Here is a 10,902-nt window from a genome sequence, read left to right as displayed (position 1 = left end):
TTTTTCTTCCAGAATTCTACTGGAGGGTCCTTAGATTTAAGAGCCTATAAAAAAAGAGTCTATGCTTAAGAATGTGGGGCTGGAGCAATTGCACAGCATGTAGGGTGTTTGCCTTGCACACAACTGACCTGGGTTTTATTCCCAGCATCCCGTATGGTCCCCCAAGCATCGCCAGGAGTAATTCCTGAGTGCAGAGCCAGGAGTAACCTCTGTGCATCGCTGGGTATGATCCTCCCCCCAAAAAAAATAAAAGAATCTATGGACTGTTTCATGTTAAGTTTTATGTGGCAAGTAGTGTTACCTATATTATAACTTGAATGTAGTAGAGAGACAATATCCATCTATCCACCCCCCACCCCCCACCCCCGGGCATATATCCTACAATATAACTGACCAGCAGCCTTTGAAAGTGGCCAAAGCACCAGGAACAAAGAAGGAGGAGGAAGTGTCACCTCACAGAGGACACTCAGAAGACTGTTGTGGTGGTGAGTGAATGCATTTGCAAGCCCACGCTTGTGGAAAAACTGGTGACAGTCAAATTAGGCCTGAAGTTTAATTACTAGTAATTGATGTCACTTACAACGGTCATAGCACTGGGCTAATTTTCATGGCTTGGTCACCACCCTCTGGGGCTGGAGAGTGTTATCATGCACATTCAAGACAATCTTTTCCCTAAAAAGCCCATTCAAATCAAAATCACAAACAAACCAAAAAAAAACAAAAACCTGTTTCTAAAGACAGTTGTGTGTTTTCAAGAGAGGGAAACCATCTTTGGGCTACTGTCCTGGAGAGGTCCCAGCCTCCAGCATTTGCCCCTCCGTTGTCTCAGGATGTTTGGAGTCCCGCCACTTGATGTGCATGTTTTTTTTCACTGCGATTCTGTTTCTGTGTTCCCAAAGGTCCACGTGCATGCAACCAAGGCTGACAGTGTTTTATAGATCCAGGAACAAAGGAACGTATAGGACCACCTACTAGGGCAGCCAGTCCCCCACTAGCATCTCGGCATGGCTTACTCACTACCTATAGCAGCCACTAACCTGGGCTCCAAGTGCGGGTGACCGGGGGAGGCTGAATTTGCAGGAGGGGCCTGACTTGGCCTGAAATCATAACACTCACCAGCCCAGGGTCATGCTAACCACGTGCAGGCCCCACTCTTGGGACTTTATTAAGTGTAGCCTCACTCTACCCCTCTCCCAAAATAAATAAAGCCTTGAAGAGAGGAAGAGGCTGAGATATTCTGCTTCCAGGTAATTCTTCTAATTTTTCTGGTACTTGATGGGGCACAGTCACAGGCAGGAACTGAGGCTCCTGTATCCACACTCTCGGGCTCATCTCTGCTGCTTGTTCCCGCTGAGGGTATGTGCACACACCTTGGCCCAGGAAGGAAGCCAGGATTGGAGCTGGTTCTAGAACCACCTCCAGCTGAGCTGGTTTTCTGTGTCACCTACGTTTTAGGCAAAACCCCTGCCACTCTCCCTGAATGGTATGCAAAATGACCATTTAACAGAGAGCAAAGGAGGGTTTTTTCCCCCAAAATCACAGAATTTGAGCAGTCGGTAAAGCTGAATTTAGCTGGAAAGTCCTCTCACATCACCGACTTGGTTGATATGGCCACATTAGTCTCAACTCAGTAATAGAACCCAGAAAATTAGGGGCTGGAGTGATAGTATGGGGAATAGGGCACTTGCTTGCCTTAATTCCCTGTACCCCATATGGTCCACTGAGCACTGCCAGGAGTGATCCCTGAGCATCACTGGGTTTGTATCCCCCCACAAACAGAAATAAGTAAATTCCTCTCTCTCTTTCTCTCCCTCTCTTTCTACTTCTCCCATTCTCTCTTCTCCCTCTCTTCTCTCCTCTCTCTCCTCTTTCCTCTCTTTCTCCCCTCCACGCTCTTTTCCTCCTCCTTCCTTCTCTCATGTCAAACTTAATTACTTAATGCCCATAATATATATATATATATATATATATTTCGAGTAAGACATTTTGCAACACAGAGTTTTAACCAGTGCATGTTTAAATACATTTAATCCAATGAATATTTCAAGGTAATTAATCTCCACAGGGCGAGAGAATGCTCAGGTTCCCCAGCACATCATAATACAGTGGAATCAGCCAAGGAAATGATTTGCACACTCTGCAGTAGGCCGAGAGGATTCTCTAAAAGACTTTAGAGCTGATTCCCTGGTGTTAACGAGCCCAAATGCTGCTGCTGGAAAGACTCCAGGCACCGCCTAGTGGCAGCAAGTATTTATGCAGGAGATACTGTGGCCCCAGGGCAGTTTACTATTTGGTTCCCCCTGGTTTTAGAGGTGGTGCTGCAAAGGCGTGTCCAGTGTGTGCGTACAGCATGGATCACATAGTGCATATTGCACTGCAGTGAGCTTCTAAACTATTATTTCTGCCATGTCTGCGTGATGCAGGAAATGGATATATTTTCACACAGGTTTCATGTTCCAATGACACACCAGTTTGGTGCAAAACACCTGCTGCTGTTTTATGGAGATGGGAGAATTATGAAGACACCCCACACTCCTTCTGCCAGGCACCCAAACGACTGTGTTAGGGATCTTTTGAGGCCATAGGATGGCATGGAGTTGATGGATCTTCAGTGATTTCCAGCCCATGACATTAGAAGTAGTAATAGCTACCATCAACGGAAGGCTTATGCTCTGGTAATGTGTACACATAATTATGTCCCATGCCAACGACAAGCCTGCTGATTTATACCTAAATTATGTATGTGAATATGCACATATATTTCCGTTCTATCCTCTTGTCAGTCCTGGGAGATGAATTATCATCCCATAATGCATTTAAGAAAATGCAAATGTGGAACTTAAACAACTTGACCAAGGTCAACAACTTATCAAGACCAGGCCGTCTAACACCTGTGCCCACATTATTAAACTTCACTTTATGCCTCCTTCATATCACAGGCTACAGTGAGCTTGTGTTAGCAGCAGAACACCAACAAATATTTACAATGTGCCCCTCGATGTACTGTGCTTAGTACATTCATGTGTGCAAGCTGCTTTAACTTGAGAAGTGAAATGTTTTATTGCATAAGATGGTGCTCTAAGACTTAAAAAGTCGAGTAACACCACCAACAACAGAAGAAATGAACTGACAGAATGATCTTAGAAAATAAGATGAGGACATGGATGAAGATATCGATGAAGAACTATCCTTGGAGAACTACCCTTGGAGAGGTTGACTCTCGGGGCATCTGAGAGGGACTTTGCAGCTGGTTATGGTCCAGTCTGGCATTGACTGGAGGTAGTGCTTTCCTCTGAGGGAAATCAGGTCCTCAGGGGGTCATGAATCCTGGTGGAGAGACCCAAATATTCTGATTGGGAGACTGGACCTCTGCAGCCTCTGTCACTGGCTGGGGGTGTTTAGAGCAGACATCCTTCCCTCCCTGAACTTCCATCTCACCGGCTGTAAATGTATAAGGGGGTTCCTCTAACCGGATGGGTCTGAAATTCCCCTATCAGTCTGGGAATAGGAACGGGGCACAGAGTGCAGAGTGCTGGGGAGCTGTGCTGGAGGGAGGGAGTTGGGTGGCCACTGCAGTCTCTCTCCTTATGGGGGAGAAATTTTCCAAGCTCTGCTCTTCACAGGCTCAGCCAGGGTACTGTCTGGGGTGGTCTAAGGATCAAAGACATGCAGTGACATTACTCAAAGGGTGGGGACAGCATTTCCTGGACATCTTCCTGGCATCAGGATAGCACAAATGTGTGGCTATGGGACAGAAGAAACATGAAGCAGTATAAATGGAAACCTACCTGACAACTATAGCCAACTGGTCTATCTCTCCAAGTACAGCCAACTGGTCTACCTCCCCATGAATGGTCCCCACCTACACATGCTCACTTCCATCTACAGGCCTCTTAATAGGCTACTGCTTCTTCTCAGGGCAAAAGCACACACTCAGCCCCCTTTGTCCATCCTATGCTGATAGGCCTTTAGTTACAATTTCACCTGGCATTGACTCCATTCCTACTGGTGGGAATGAATCCCAGGACACAACTTTTCCATAGTTCAAATGCATTCTAGCTCTTCTCTATTCTGTTGGAGAGTTGGTTATGAGGGTCTCTTCATCCTCCTATTACATCTGAAATTGGGAGCAGAATGAGAGGGACAGAGACCATGCCAATGAGTGCCCTATCCATGCTGCCTGAGAGATCCCTGACCTGTTCATCTTAGACTCTGGATTTGTGCAAATCTTTTTGGGCCTTCTGTGGTCTTTCCCACACACAGAGCTGAAATCTCAGGAAGAGAAAGAGCTTGTAGGACCCGTCACTGCACGGTAGCACTGTCCTCCCGTTGTTCATTGATTTGCTCGAGTGGGCCCAGTAACGTCTCCATTGTGAGACTTGTTGTTACTGTGTTTGGCATATCGAATATGTCACGGGTATCTTGCCAGGCTTTGCCGTGCAGGCAAGATACTCTCGGTAGCTTGCTGGGCTCTCCGAAAGGAGCGGAGGAATGGAACCCGGCTTGGCCGGGCTGGCCGCGCACAAGGCAAATGCCCTACTGCTGTGCTATTACTCGCTTTGGCAGCACATATACTAAAAATTGTAACGATACAGAGAAGATTAGCATGGGCTCTGCGCAGTGAATACATTGAGCATATTTATGTTGGATGTCAGATATATTTCATTTGGGGTTTGGGGGTCTCCTGAGCAGTATATAGACTTGAGGGCACCTTCTGGCAATTCTGACAGCCAGCCTGGTAGTTCAGTGTGAATGCCTGAAGATTAGGTACTTCTCAGATCCCAAGGAGCCAGGGACATGTGGGTCACTGTGGCTGTGTCCGGAGGGCTACACCCAGGCTGTGTGCAGCAATGCTTGGGGATCACGTGGTGCAGGACTTGAACCGGTATCAGAGACCCGTGAGGCAGGCACTTACCTCCTGGACTATGTCCCTGGCACTCGTAGGAAACATTTCTACAACCAACATGCCTAAGACCTGTCATTAGCTATAAATTTCCTCCCCCAGCCTTTCCCTTTCATTAGGAATATTTTCCTAATTATAAAAGCTAAACACTTTCAGATGGTTCCATCATGTAAGAGCTATGTCCACACACACAAAGACACACACACACACACACACACACACACTTAAAAAAACTCACAAGTCAGGCATGTAAGAAGGAACATCATGAAGGAACATTTACCAAAACAATGGGTGTTTGGTAATGTCAAGTTCCCACAGATAAGAAAAGACAGAGAAATAATAAGAAACAGAGAGCAGGGGAAAATTGACAACTATATTTTATATGGGAGTTGTCTACCTGGAACAAAAAAAGCTATTCAAATGGTCTCTTTCATAGTAGGTGAGTTGTGGTAATTTGTGTTTTTGATAGAAATTGATCCATTTCATCAAATTGGTCCTATTTCTGACGTTTCTTGTAGTATACCTTTACTAACTTTGGTGTCTGCAGTCTGTAACAAGAATCCTTGTTCATTTCTGGTTACAGTTATTTATGTCCCTGCTTTCTTTCTGTCATGTTATTGATCTTTTCAATGACAGCCCCCCTCACTTTAGTTCATTGATTTTCTCTATTATTTTTATGTTTTCAATTGCATTGATTTCTGCTTTGTTCTTGGTTATTTCTTCCCTTTTGTTTGGGAGTTACTTTTTCTTTTTTCTAGGCTTTTGAGAGGGAGCTTGGATTATGGATAAGCATTTAAAATTTTTTCCTAATAAAATATATAGTGCTATAAATTTCTCTGTCATCATTGCTATAGCTGTGGCACATCTTTTGATAGGTTTCATTTTCATCCCTTTCAATCTATTTCTTGTGTCTCTTTGCATTTCTGGTGATTCATTGTTTAAATGCATATTGTTGGCTTCTAAAGTGTTTGGGGAGTTTTCCTATTATCTTTCTGTTACTGATTTCTAGTTTGATTCCTTTGTTATAGAGAAAACAGTATTTTTTCAAATTATTTTGCACTGTTATATTTTTACTTTCTATGGCCTACAATATGATCTACATTGGCATATGGCATTTTGATAGTAAATGGAATATTCTAGTTAGTTGGTGGAATGTCCAGTATGTATTTATTTGATAATTTTTGATGATTTTGTTGAGTTCATATGACCTTGCTGACTTTTTGCTTAGTTCGATCAATTATTGAGAGTTGTTCAGAAGCTGCCAACTATGATTGTACAATTGTCTAATTATCCTTTCAATTATATTGGTTTTTTCTTCATGTAGATTTTTAACTATTATTTTGTGCATACTTAAATTTTTTTCATTTATTGATGTTTCTATTATTATATAATGGGTCTAGCTCTATAAATTTTCTTTACCCCTAAAGTTTATTTGATATGTAACTTCTTTATTTTGACTGTGTGATATATTTTATTCTATCATTTCACTTTCAACCTCCCTAATTTTTATCCTTGTCTTTCAATTGATTTTTTTATTGGTTTTGGTCCCCTCATCCCTTGATGAGGTTCAGGGCTTGCTCTTGGGATTACTTCTGGCAGGGTTCAGGGAAGCATATCCAGTGCCACAGATTAAATTTGGGTCAGTTATGTACAAGACACGTGCCTTAACCACTGTACTATCTCTCCAGGTCTTAATTGGTATATGTAAGTCAGTTACATTTAATATTATTGCTTATTTGTCTGTGAAGGTTTTATATTTGCTATGGTTTTCTCCTTTGTTCTGTTTCTCACTCCACTGTTTCCTTCTTCCTGCCTTCCTGTGACTATTTGGATACATTTGCAAAGCTTTGATTAACTTGTAATGTTTTTAAGTTTTATCTTTGTGGTGTGATTTTTGCTTTCATTGTTATATATTATGTATTACAGATTCCACTACCAGGATCTCACCATTCTCCAAGTAAGTGATCATCCACGTCAAGAGAAGAGTTCGGCAGAGTGATACCATTTCGCCAAACTCTTCAGTGCCACCCTCAAGAACATCATGTGATGACTGGAAAGGAATGGGAGTGAAGATAGACGGTAGGCAACTACACCACCTCCGCTTCACTGATGACATTGTTCTAATAACACCAAACATTAGCCAAGCGGCAAAAATGCTGGCCGACTTCAACTGTGAGTGTGGGAAGGTCAGACTACAGCTGAATCTCACGAAGGCAATGTTTATGAGAAATGGTCTCAGTCCTGACATTCCATTTGCTCTCAACTGAACGAACATCTCAGAATGCAACAGTTAGTTATGTGTACCTAAGTCGAGAAGTCAACATGACGAGTGACCTGGCACCTGAGTTGCGCAGAAGGAAGAGAGCGGCTTGGAACGCCTTCAAGAGCGCCAAAGAAATAGCTAAGAGGACGAAAAACCTCTAGCTCCAGGCACATCTCTTTGATTCCACTGTTCTTCCTGCATTAACATATGCCTCAGAGACCTTGGCCCTAGGAAAACAGGATGAGAATGCTATTCGGGTCTCCCAAGGAGGAATCAAAAGAGCTATGCTTGGAGTATCACGCTTCACTCAAGTGAGACAAGGAATCTGGAGCTCCAACCTCCATTGATGATCAAGAATCAGGGTCACTGTCTCGTTTGTCAAGGCGACAAAAATCAGATGGGCTGGACACGTAATGCAATTTGGAGATGACCACTAAACTAGAGCCGTTACCGACTAGATTCCACAGGACGTCAAAAGATCGCATGGCTGCCCACCTACAAGATTGTCAGACTTCTTCGTCAAGACCCTGAACAATCAGCTTGAGGCTCTTCATGTTCCTGGAGTAAGCAGACGCCATTGGGCTACACTAGCACGCGACAGGGGCGAATAGAGATGTTACTGGCACCTGCTTGAGCAAATCAATGAGTAATGGGATGTCAAGTGATCAAGTGTTAAATATAATACTTTCAGTGGTTGGGCTAAGATTATGCCTCCTATACATACCTTCTTGGGCCCAAGCCTCTTCTTTTTTTTCGTTTACTTCCATGCCTCTAATACATGGATGGTCTTCTTTATATATTTCTTTTTACTTTCCTTAGAATATTTTTCTCACTCGACTTTTCCTTTTCCTTTCTAAAAATTTTCCACGTTATTTAAACACTGTGTTACAAAGTAGTTCATGATCATTTGTTATCACCATTTAATATTCCAACACCAATCCCACCACCACTGTCAGCTTCCCTTCACTATTGTCTCCATTTTCCCAACCACCCCTCGAGCCTGCCTCCATAGCAATTCTGCAATAATTTATTTTATATTGCTTGTTACCACTAAATGGCTAATGAAATGATTAAAAATTATTCCAGTAAGAGAAAATTTGTGAAAATTGTTTTATCTCACCACTGGAACATTAAGTCCTTGACTGAGGGTTTACTAAGCTGTTGTTGTAAATGAAACCTTCTATCTTAATGCTTTTGTTAGTTAATATTAGTTGGCTTCTACATTACATTCCCATCCAATCAGGTATGCTCCCAATGGAGTTTTATCATTGTAGAGTTTGGAGATGGTACAGAAAAATCCAGAACATTTAGCTGGGCAATCCAGCCAGAGGTGTGGAGGCAGCTGTTGTGGTGTTATTGCAGCTTCAGGGGCAGGAACTGACCTGGCTCCCTCCCGAGATTGCCCTGAAAGTTTCAGTCAGGATTGGGTATCGAGGAAACTTTTGTGTCTAGTTGATCTCTTTCGAGATTCATTTATGAGTCTCTGGAACAAGGCCAGTAGAGGAGCTTACATGGCGGTGGCAGTGGAAAGTGGGTCTCCAGAGAATTTATATCCAGATCTATGAGAGCTTAAGCATAATGATTACCAATTCCAAAGAAAGGACTCTGAGAGCCAGTGGCTAGAGGCATGGATTTAACGTTGTTTACTTAAAGAAAAAAAAGCAAGCAAGATTATTATTTGGGTGATCAGAATCAGCTGAGCAAGCTGAATGCTCCAAACAAGTGAACCCAGAGGCAGTGGGCTGGTTCTGGTATCAGGACTGTGCTGGCTCAGGTACCCTAACCACAACAGGACTTTGAGAGCAAGTGTAGAGCAAGGACAAAACAAAGAGAACATCTTTATTTTTTTTTTCTTTTTTCTTTTTCTTTTTATTAGTGAAACACGATGAGGTACAGTTGTAGACTTACAAATTTTTGTGCTTGGGTTTCGATTATACAATGATCAAATACCCATCCCTCCACCAGTGCCCATTTTCCACCACAGATCCCAGTGTCCCTCCCACCCCCCCATCCCCCTCAACCCCCCATCCCCCCATCCCATCCTGCCTCTGTGGCAGGGCATTCCCTTTTGTTCTCTCTCTCCTTTCGGGTGCTGCGGTCTGCAAAGGAGGCATTGAGTGGCAATCATGTTTGGTCTATAGGCTACTTTCAACAGGCATCTCCCATCCTGGGAGGATCCTCCCAACACTCTTTATTTGGTGCTCCCCTCTCTATCTGAGCTGCCCTTTCCCTAGAATGCCTGGCTGGCCTCCAAGCCATGGAGTAATCCCCCTGGTACTGATCTCCGCTATTCTTGGGTATTAATCTCCTATTTTGTTACTTTATGTCCCCCAGATGAATGCAATCCTTTTATGTCTATCCCTCTCTTTCTGACTCATTTCGCTTAGCATGATACTTTCCATGTAGTACCACTTGTATGTAAATTTCATGACTTTATCTTTTCTAACAGCTACATAGTACTCCATTGTGTAGATGTACCAAAGTTTCAAAGAGAACATCTTTGAGAAAGATACAGAAAAAGGAAGGTGATGCACTGGGCACAAAGATAGGAAAATAACCTCTGCTTAATGTTTTCACTTTCGAGGAATTGTCAACCATGACAGCTTCTAGAGCAATCTCTGGCTTCCCTCTCAGAAGGCCAAAAAACAAAAAAAGGACTGGGGGTCAGCATTCCTCATTTCCCCCACAACTTATTTCAAGCCTGTTCATAATTGCTTACAGAGTTTTTGTGATGCCTGCTTTAACATCTCTGTCAGGTCATTTTAACATTGCTGGCATCTTGCTGTGGGATCTGTTGGTTTTCTTTTTATAGTAAAGTAAAAGTAAAGGCCCTCCCATTGATCGTCAATTTGCTCGAGCGGGCCCAGTAACGTCTCCATTGGAGACTTTGTTGTTACTGTGTCTGGCATATCGAATACTCTCGGTAGCTTGCCGGGCTCTCTGAGAGGGGCGGAGGAATCGAACTCGGGTCGGCCATGTTGGCTGCGTGCAAGGCAGACGCCCTACCCGCTGTGCTATTTAAAATCTTTCTCACTGTTGCCATAATGAGTGATTTTCAATTGAAAACTGGACGTTTGGTATATTAGCTTTGACTCAAACTGACTTGAGACTTCTGTTCTAGCTGATTCCACAGATGCTGGCCTAGTGATGAGGGGAGGAGGAGAAAATGCATCGTGGCCAGATGGAGGGAAAAGTCTGGAATCCCTGCTTAATCTCATTGACCCAAGATCAAGTGAGGGGGCGTTTCTTGCTATTGTTGACTGGTTGAAGGAAATAGTTCCCAGGAGGCCTCACTGATCTCTCTAGCCAAAGGAATTGACTGTCTCACTGTTATACCCCACGTGGTCACCACTGATCAAATAGGAGTAAAGGGTAGGGTAATTTCCTTATTGTTAATCACCTCTGTACCATCCCAGCAAGGTAGAGGGGTACCTCATTACTAATAGAGGGGAAAGTCTAGACTCCTTACATGGTCCCCACTGGTGGAGAGGTGAGTCCCTTTGTCACCTAGTGGGGGTGAATTTTCCAACTGTGTACTTGGTTTCTCTGATACTCCCATTGGGAAGATTTGATCACCTTATCACAGTATGGATAAGTTAGTTATGTAAGTTAATTACTCAATCTGCATTGGTATAAGCAAGGTAGAAAAACTATGAAACCATGTGTGTATGTGTTAGTGTGTATGTATGTGTGAGTGTGTGTGTGTGTGTGTGTGTGTGTGTGTGAGTGCGTCTTT

The 10,902-nt window shown here is 43.3% G+C and overlaps 1 non-coding gene across 1 annotated transcript; it reads left to right on the top strand.

Moving 5' to 3' along the window:
• The first annotated feature begins 4,554 nt into the window (after nucleotides 1-4,554).
• LOC130030841 (U6 spliceosomal RNA) lies at nucleotides 4,555-4,663 on the top strand. The gene has a single exon (XR_008793518.1). It is a non-coding gene; the product is annotated as a U6 spliceosomal RNA (small nuclear RNA).
• Nucleotides 4,664-10,902: the final 6,239 nt, after the last annotated feature.

Source organism: Sorex fumeus, unplaced genomic scaffold (genome assembly GCF_029834395.1).
Source record: "Sorex fumeus unplaced genomic scaffold, SorFum_2.1 ptg000044l, whole genome shotgun sequence".
Classification (NCBI taxonomy): Eukaryota; Metazoa; Chordata; class Mammalia; order Eulipotyphla; family Soricidae; genus Sorex; species Sorex fumeus.
Note: the sequence above shows the minus strand (reverse complement) of the source record. Positions and strands in the feature narration are given on the sequence as shown.